The sequence below is a fragment of the Balaenoptera ricei genome, chromosome 11 (genome assembly GCF_028023285.1).
Source record: "Balaenoptera ricei isolate mBalRic1 chromosome 11, mBalRic1.hap2, whole genome shotgun sequence".
Lineage (NCBI taxonomy): Eukaryota > Metazoa > Chordata > Mammalia > Artiodactyla > Balaenopteridae > Balaenoptera > Balaenoptera ricei.
In genome coordinates, this window is record NC_082649.1 from 13482408 (window position 1) to 13492435 (window position 10028).

General features: G+C 40.9%; 1 non-coding gene across 1 annotated transcript; it reads right to left on the reverse strand.

The window, feature by feature from the left end:
• Positions 1-321: 321 nt before the first annotated feature.
• On the reverse strand, positions 322-426 carry LOC132375476 (U6 spliceosomal RNA). Its single transcript, XR_009506026.1, has one exon. It is a non-coding gene; the product is annotated as a U6 spliceosomal RNA (small nuclear RNA).
• Between the last annotated feature and the right edge of the window lie 9602 nt (positions 427-10028).

The window sequence follows — 10028 nt, forward strand, 5'->3', positions numbered from 1 at the left end:
ATGTGCTGTTAGATTCTGTTTGCTAGTATTTTGTTGAGGATTTTTGCATCTATGTTCATCAGTGATATTGGCCTGTAGTTTTCTTTCTTTTCCCCACTCTATTCTTTATCTTCAAATTTTTCTGAGCTATTCTTGGCCATTTGCTCTTTTATTTGAATTTAAGAATTAGGTTTTACTAAAACTCTGTTGGGATTTTTATTGGATTTGCATTCTTTTTATAGATTAATTTGAGTAGAATTGAAGATTTTACTATATTGGTTCCTCTCTTTCATAAACACAGTATATTTCTCCATTAATTTATGTCTATTTTAATGTCTTTTTTTAAATATGGAAAGCTTCAGAAATTTGTGCGTCATTTTTGCACAGGGGTTGTGATCATCTTCTCTGCACTGTTCCAACTTTAGTATATGCGTTGTCAAAGTGAGCATTTAGAAGAAATTTCTTAACTGTTGGATTATATTAGGAGGGAAAGGTCACATATTCTTCATGCTCTTTATGAGACTGAAAAAGAGATTAATCTGGACTAATTATTTCTATCAAACATAAAAGCATTTAGTTGTGTGCTGACAATGGGGAAAATGTTTCTGGCTTTTGCTATCTTGCCCCTTCTAGTATCTAAACAGAAACTCTTTTTCTGTTGATGGTCTTGACAGAGAAGTGCAGCAGGACAAAGGGGTTGGGAAGACGGGGAAAAGAAAAGGAAAAGAAGATGGCCAGATATGACTAGGAAGAGGGCTGGGGAGGAGGGATGGCTGATTGGGCAGGTGAAATGGGTGGAGACCAGTAGGGGTGGTGGGGGGAGCACATGACAGCAAGTGTGGATTCTCTGAGTTTTGCTTTTCTAGAAAACCAGCAGCATCACTTGGGATCTTATTAGAAATTCAGAATATTGGCCCCACTCAGATTCACCCAATCAGAATCTTCATTTTAACAAGATCCCCAGGTAATTCTTATGCACATTACAGTTCCAGAAGCTCTTAGTCGCCCCCAACCAGTCTGAGCCAGTCCTGATTGGTGTCATCAGCCTTAGACCTATTAATAGACAAAACTGGTTTGGTTGCCTGGAGACCTGGAAATCTGGTTCCTCCTGTAGATGCTGAGTCTCAGAGTTCTCTTACCACTTTGGCCAAAGCCTTGGGACTCCAGTTGGCCTCAGTTTCTCTGCTACGCATGCCAGTTCTCAGCAGGGATTGGATCCTGGCCTAGACCCCAGCTTCCTCAGCTCGGGTCCTCGTGCTTTGCCAAATTCTTGCTCTGCCCATTCCTCTGGGAAGCAGGATGTGCTTTTCTACTCCCTTCTCAGCTTCTGCTGGGGACCTGCTGTGACTGGACCAATCACCTGGAACTGAGCCTGATTTTGACTATTGTCACCAGGACTTCTTCCAGAACTGCTGGCAGAGAGGATGCACTCAGATCTCCTAATAGTCTGGCTCAATCTGTGTTAGTCATGCCCTTTGACCGCTGCACACTGGTCTGCCTTGCTGCCTCCTGGGGATGGGCCAGCTTCTGAAGACAAACGCTCTGTCCCCTCTGTCACACAGGATCTTGGCTTCTTCCCCCTTCCCATGGCCTGAGCTGATGTGGTCCCAACCTGCCTTGCACACAAATGTCTCCTACAAAAGAGAAGGAGGCCAGCAGAGAATGAGGGAAGCAGGCCTCAGCCCCTTCTCTCTCTTAACTTCTGTAACACTGGGACTTCATGGCACTGCTTGTGTGTAGACCTTGAGATTCCAAGCATTGCCCTTGGAGCCCTTCAGGTAAAAGATATCCTAAAAGTCCTTGACGACTACTGACTACAAACAGGCCCAGTGGTTTTGCATAACTGGTACTTTTCGGTCCTTTTTCCAAGGTGGAGAAAAATCTCTGTGGCCTGACTTACTTTATCAAAACAGGCCAATCCATATAGAAGCTCAATAATTTCTCTGGTTACCATATAACCATTTCACTTTGACTGATGGTGTTATACGTCCTGCCATGCTCAATTTATGGTGGAACATTATACAAACTGTATCACATCTGCTACCGTGTTTTAAGCCAGCACAAAATGGTATGACATTCACAACAATCAGGTTGGCCGTCAGTTATAGAGGCCAATTTTTATATAAACATTACTCTCCACTAATTAATAGACCACTGACTATATCTTTTAGACTGTTGCATCATTTCTATTCCTAAGAACTATTCTTAAAAGAATAGATTAAAAAAAGAAAAAAGAAGAAGAAGACGAAAAAGAAGAAAGAAAACAAAAAAGTGTGGCAGCGCCCACAGGAACTAAGTAATGGTGTGGGTGTTGTTTCCGTTATTTACATACGTAACACTTTCATAAGAATCCAAATGTCTTACAAAAGAAAATACAAATTGCAGTAAAGAGGTGATAACACAGTAAGACACAGAGAAAACAATTACCCAAAGGAAGATTTAAATTTGGCACCAATCGTCTGCAGCGAAAGAATGGATAAGTATCCACTGACTCTGTTTGTACATACAAAGGTAGGCACGTGGTGGCATTTGCCACAGTCAGAAAAGAAGTTCCATGTAAAGTAGAAGGAAAAGTAGTAATTAAAAATGTCTCAAATCATTTTGAATAAGAAATACATGCTATTTAATGAAGTCACTCCAAGTTTCCAAAGTTGCATGACAATCTCATTGAATGAGCAGAGATGGGTAAATATATGATTTTCCAAAAAGCAGTCTTGGCCAAGCAAAATCAAAGGTCCAGGGAGAAGTTACTCAAGATTAGCAAGAGATATGGATAGGAAATAGACCTATTCATTGCACTTTTCTGAAGGTCCAGATTTTCTCAGGATAGACTTTATTGATAAATTATGAAGAAACTGTATTTGAAGTTAGTATAAAAACCCCAATTTTGACGGATAACATGAAAACTCTCCTTTAGTTGCTTTCAGTTTTATGCCTGATGTTATGTCATTATTTGAACAGGGTTCCAACAAACCATTCAAACTTTTGGAAAAGCGGAAACCTGATACCAGGGGAAAATACTCTCAGGAAAACTGTCTAAAATGTTGCAGAGGCTTAAAAAGTGATGAGTATATAGAACAACACATCACTACCAGTGCTATGATAACTTTAGTATGTGCAGTTATGGTCAAACCACTCAAAATTACAATGTCATTTGTCTTCTTTGTATCTCTTTTGTTTTTACAAGTCACATGGCAAAATCAACAAATACTACATCATCCCTCTGAGGATTCAGCTGTGGAAAAAGCATCTGCTAGCTCATCTCTAGGGTAGCTATTATTAGCTTGCTTTGATTCTCTCATACGATACATACCCATGCTTATTAAGCTGTTTGTTTGCCTCCTTTGTCATATTCCTCTATGATTATGACTACCGCTATGCAGTGTACTCCAGTGCAACCCAGAGGTACCCATTTCCATAGGCCTTTCCAAAATTGATGTAATCTCCCTAGTTTTAAAAACATTATTTGGGGGGGGAAAAAAAACATGCAACATCATATTTGCACTGATATTAAGCCTTTCTATAGAAAATATCCAGTACCTGTACTGGGTTGTATAGTGTTACCCCCGCCCCCCCCCCAGATCCATGATCACTCAGAACCTGCGAATATGACCTTATTTGGAAATAGGGTCTTTGCAGATGTAGTCAAATTAAGATGATGTCATATTGGATTAGGGTGGGCCCTAAATCCAATGACTGGTGTTCTTATAAGAAAGTCCTGCAGAGACATGGATGTACAGGAAGATCATCAAATGAAGACGGAGAAACTGGAGTGATGCAGCTGTAAGCCAAAGATTGCCAGTAACCATCAGAAGCTAGGAGAGAGGCTCAGTACAGATTCTAATCTCAGAGCCTTTGGGGGGATGTAGCCTTGCTGACACTTTGATTTTGGACTTCTAGCCTCTAGAACTGTCAGATATAAATTTCACTTGTTTAAACCACCCAGTGTACGGTATTTTGTTGTGGCAGCCCTAGGAATCTCCAGATTATGCAAGTAAGTACTTTAAATTACATAAAGACTTGCTATTAACTTTCCCTTAGATGATGAAACTAGGGGAGGAAAAGGCTACTTGTCACGGTGACATGGCAAGTGTAGACCAAAGATGGGATTAGAAACTGGTCATTCTGGCATCACAAGGCAGGTAGAACTGTAAAAGAATGAAAGTTTCAGGTAAACCACTAAGACACTGATTTCACATTTTAAAGTGAGGTATAAGACCTCCATTTTGCAAAATTTGCAACACAGGTTGTCAAAATCTGATTACATGGCTTTTCAACCCTTTACGTATAATAAATACAAAGCACATTAAAAATGAAAACTAGAGATTCGAGGTGAGGGTTGTTTTGTATAGAGTAGTCTGTGTGCTGGGTGTCCTCCCCCCAGCCAACCTTTCTAAATCTCTGGGGGCAAATAAAATGTGAGTGGTTCCGTTGAATCAGATGTGGGCCACTCACAAGAGAAAGCAGACATGGGGTTATCTTGCATCCTTTCTAAGAGGGTCATTTGGATGGATAACCAGATGAACAAAAATATGGAGCTGGTACCAGATTCCTGGGGTCCCAGGAAAGAGTAAGTGATCAGCCATATTAAGATGTATCCATTCATCTGCAGGGAAATCCAGGTGAGAGAAGCCCTACCCTGGAGCATCTCCAGAAAACTCATACAAACCAACAAGAGAGGCAACTTGGTATATCTGTCAAGGCCAAAGAACTCTGATACTAGCTCTTCACACCACCACCAGGCAAAGAACTCTGATACTAGCTCTTCACACCACTACCAGGCAAGTAAGAACTTTCTTGCTCCCCTCTCCTCATCTTCCTCCCAGTATTCTAACTGCAGAGAAGTGTGCAGTCACCTTCTGAGAACTGCAAGGGGCAGGGATCAGAAAAGAAAGGGCACATGGGTTGCTCTCCTAACCCAGTTGTAGCTCTTTGTAGGAGGCTGAGATGGGGATGGGAGAAACCTGTTGACGTTTTTACTGTGATATGAATCCAGACACGTTAATTACTGACCAAAGGATATACTGCCTGGAAGTGACTAGAAGAATGAAAATTTGATCTAAATTTCACCCAAAAGCAGAGAAAGTGCTAACTCTGTGGAATAAATTTGAAGTGTTGCTTTATGATTGATTACATCCTATGAGTCACACTTGTTCAATGTAACAGTTACATAACCATTTCTAAATGCAATTGAATGGAGTTCTTATAGAACCTTCTGTAGTGTTTTCCCCTACGAAGTCACTGTGTTTCTGTCTGAAATTTGGAAAATTATATGTCAAATTGTCCTCACAGAGAATTCTGTCCTTTTTACTCTATTGTTTATCAGCACTTATGAAATTTCTAAACTGAAAAGCATTATATGCTTGGTACAGATTAGGTGCTCAATAAATGTTGAATTAATAAAGAAATGAATAGGTAGTGAAGAGAAACCCTGATTGCCTGGGTTCTTTATAAACCCAGGCTATCCTCAGATTTCTTTATGGTAGAGTAAGAAATATCCCAGGTTGGTGATTTCTGAGACATTCCAACCAGACACTTATGGTCTCCTTACATGGAATTATAAAACATTAGCATTAGAAGGAAACTTAGGAGGTGATTTAGCCCAACCCTTTCATTTTACAGATGAAGGCCCAAAGAAGCGAAATAATTTGATTAAGGTCACCTTTTTCTATAGTATCAGTGCTAGGCCTGGAGACTCTGACAGCTGACTCATTGATAGTGACATTCCTTGGTTTCTGGGCTTCTTGCTAGCTTGGCTTTGGTGGAGTGATAGCTTATGTGTTCTCTTGTTAGTTTTTTCATCAATAAAAACAGAAGTTGCACCTAAGAAGCAAACATGAAACATCTACTTGTGCTCAGAATTGCACCTGTACTTGGAATAGAGTGAGGAGTTAGGACCAGCTACTGCCCTCAAGGAGCTTATAGCCAAGTGGGGGAGACCGACAAGTAAAACACAACTATAACGAAGTGGGCTAAGTGCTATGAAAGAAAGAATCACAGTGAGCTACTTAGATAAAGCACCTCATCCAGCCTAAGGGTCATGGAGGGCTTGTTAGAGGAGGTGACATCTGAGTTGAGTCCCGAGAATGAGGAAATGTTAATAATCATGGTGTGTCTAGCAAACCCTAAGTATTGTACTATGGAGGTATCACTGAGTACAAGGGGGTGGGAAGAGAGACGGGTCAGATAGATAAGCAGGAGCCCAAACATGGAGGGATTTCCATGCTATAGTAAGATGTGTAGACTTTATAGAAAGTCTATCAAAAATGACTGAAGTATTTTTTGCAGGGGACTTATGAGGCCTGATTTCTGCCTCAGATATAACAGTCCAGCTACAGAATGGGGAACAGCTTTGAGTGGGATAATGTAGGCAGAGAGTCCAGCTGGGAAACTATTGAAATAATCTAGGTAAGAAAAAATGGCAGTAGAGATGGAAAAGGCAAAAGAATTTAAGAGCAATGTGCTATGGACTGACTTGTGTACCCCTCTTCCCCTAAAGCCCAATGTGATGGTATTTGGAGATGGGGACTTTGGGAGATAATTAGGTTTAGATGAGGTCATGAGGGTGCCCCCCTCCATGATGGGATTAGTGCCCTTATAAGAAGAAACACCAGAAAGCTTGCATTCTCTCTTCACCATGTGAGGGCAAATTAAGAAGGCAGTCCTCTACAAGCCTGGAAGAGAGTCCTCACCAGAAACTGAACATGCTTTGATTTTGGACTTCTAACCTTCAGAACTGTGGGAAAATAAATTTCTGTGTTTAAGCTAGCCGGTCTGTGGTATTTTGTTATGGCAGCCCAAGCTGAGTAATACACAAAGGAAGTTGAATGAAGGATGCGGTGATGTATTAGATGTAGGGAATAAGGATAGTGAGGTGCCAAGGGTCGGATGAGTGTCCAGACTTACTGTGTAAAGAGAGAAGCCTAAGAAAGGGAACACTGGCAGAGAAAGGGGAAACTTGGTAGAGACCAAAGAGAGTAGCCAGAGAGATTAAGGGAAAACAGAAGAGGCCAAGAGAAGGGAGGTTTTTTTTTTTAAAAAAAGATAATGTTCAATTGTGCAAATATTATAAAGATGTCAAGTAAGGTAAGGTTGAAAGGTATCCGCTGGCTTCAGTGATAAATGCCTTTGGAGACATTGGCAAGAATTGTTTCAACATTGTGAGGGCAGATATGATACCACAGTTGATTGAGGAGAGAACGAGATGTCAGGAAGTATAGACAGCTAGTATAGAAAGCACATTTAAGAATGCTTGCTTTGAAATGGGGAAGAGAAGTGGATAGGTAATGAGAAGGGAAGGAAGCAAGGGGGATTATTTTAATGATATAAGATAAGCTTTTTAGGAGGGATGACGTTGAGGACATACTAGAAGAGAGGCAATAATTGATGAGCAAGGTTACTGAGTGTGCAGGCCATGATGGGCTACATAGCTCAGATGCCGAGACTGGCTTTAGAAGGAGGGGCTTCATCCTCCATCATGGGAGAGAAGTAAGAATGAATGCAGATGTGTGCAAGATTGTAGGTGCAGAGTCAGTCCTACCTGATGGCTTCCATTTTCTTCATGAGGTAGCAGGTGAGAGTGAGGTAGGTGGTGAGATGTTAGGAAAGGGGATGGAGGAGGTGGCTTCAGTTACTTGTGTGAGGAATGGGAGAGAGAAACAGAGGGCTGACGATAAACACAGTAGGCATGGCTGGCAGCATGGGGGCAATTGGAAATTTTATACCATGGAATTTTGGTGCACCAATTCCCTCCACTGTGCAATTTTTCTTCTTCATACTTAGCTGCCTAAACATAGAAGGAGGCCGAGAATTAGGCTGTTACAAAGTTTGGGTTTTGCCAGTGAATGAGAATGAAGGACAATGGGAAGGAAGTTGAGGAGGTCAAGGAAATAAAAAGTTAGGAGCTCAGAGGATTTCTACTTCTAGGGATATGGAGTAGACATATTTTCCCCATTCTTCCTGCTACATATAAGTAAAAAATCCTGGATGTTATATACAAAACAAATGTAGAAAGACTGAAAGGTGAAGCAAAGAAAGCAGACCAGCTAGGAATCTTGAGAGTGGGGAGATGACACAGTGGTGAGTTCCCTGGGTTTTCCTTTCGCCTCATATATTGCAGACTCAGAGTGGAAGAAGGTGGCAATCCACAAACACAGACAAAAAGGGCCCCAACAAAGGTCTGCTTTCTCTAAGGACAGGAAAAAGGCAGTCTAGAAAGATAGAAAACTTTTAGACAATAAGAGCTTTACCAGCATCAAACATTACAGAAAAAAAACCGACCCCACCTTCACCAGCAAAGGCTGAATTGGGGGCCTAGACTTCCACAATCACCAGGCTGTAACAAGACATCCTAACCCCTTTGCTGGAATTTCATCCTTGCTGGGTGGTAGTTCCTCCTCCTGACCCCCCTACTCTCTAGCTCCGGTATTAGTTGAGACCAGATAGGGAGCACAGACTAATACTCTCACCCTGAAGTAACAAGGCATTCTTCCCTCTCTCCACTGGGGTGGTGTCAGAGAACGCCTAGGAGTAATGAAGAGCATCCTCCCTTGACTGTCAACAGAGGCCAAGTGGGACCTGAACTTCTACCCTCACCTGGCAGTAATGAAGCAGTGTCTACCGCTCCATCCCCAGCAAGAGCAGTGTCAGAGGAAGCCAGCTAAAACAGAAAGTTGAAATAAGATCCAAAGTCTCAAAACATATATCCCAAATATCCAGGTTTCAATAAAAATTACTTGTCATACCAACTGTATTAGGTCCCTAGGACTGCCATAACAAAGAATCACAAATTCGATAGCTTAAACAACAGAAATTTATTCACTCACAGTTCTGGAAGCTAGAAGCCAGAAATCAGGATGTCAGCAAGAACATGTTCCCTCTGAAGTCTCCAGCGAAGAATCCTTCCTTGCCCTTTTCTAGTTTCTGATGGCCCCTTCCATTCCTTGTAGCTGCATCACTTCAATCTCTGCCTCTCTCATCACATGGCTATTTTCCTTATGTGTGTGTCTGTGTGTTCTCTTCTTATAAGGACACTAGTCATTGAATTTAGGGCCCACCCTAATACACTATGACCTCACCTTAACTAATTACATCTGCAAAGACCCTATTTCCACATAAGGTTACATTCTGAGGTTCCAGGTGAAAATGAATTTATGGGGAACATTATTCAACCCACTACACCGTCATGCCAAGAACCAGGACGGTCTCAAACTGAATGAAAGAAAACAATCAAAAGATGGCAACAGCTACGTGGGAGATACGTTAGAATTATTCGACAAAGATTTTAAAGCATGATAAAAATGCTTATATGAGAAATTACAAAAACACATTAAAAAAAGAAAATCTCAGCAAACAAAAAGAAGATATAGGAAGAAACAAATGGAAATTTTAGAAGAGAAAGATACAATAACCAAAGCAAAAGACTCAGCAGATGAGCTGAAGAGTAGAGAGGGCAGAGGAAAGAATCAGTAAACTGGAAGATAGAATAGAAATTACCAATCTAAATAACAGAAAGAAAACATGCTGAAATAAAAAATGAACAGAGCCTCAGGGACCTGTTCTATATAATAAAAGGTTTAACATCCATGTCATCAGAATGTCTCTGGAAAGACAGGAGAGGAGAGGGAGGACTGAAGAAAGTACTACCAAAAATAATGGCTGAAAACTTCCCAAGTTTGATAAAAGATATAAACCTATAGATTCAAAAAGCTAAGCGAATCCCAAACAGGATAAATCCAAAGTAATCCACCCTAAGGCACATGATAGTCAAACTCCTAAAAACAAAAGACGAAGAAAAAAATCTTGAAAAACAGCAAAAGAGAAACACCATACCTATAGGGGAAAAACAATTCAAATGACAGTGGATTTCTCATCAGAAATCATGTATCACAATATTTTTAAGTGCCAAAAGAAAAAATCCTATATCCAGGAGAAGTATCCTTCAGGCATGAAGGTGAAATCAAGACACTCTCAGATGAAGGAAAACTAAAAGAATTTGTCACCAGCAGACCAATCCTGAAAGAATGGCTAAAGGAAGTTCTCTAAACATC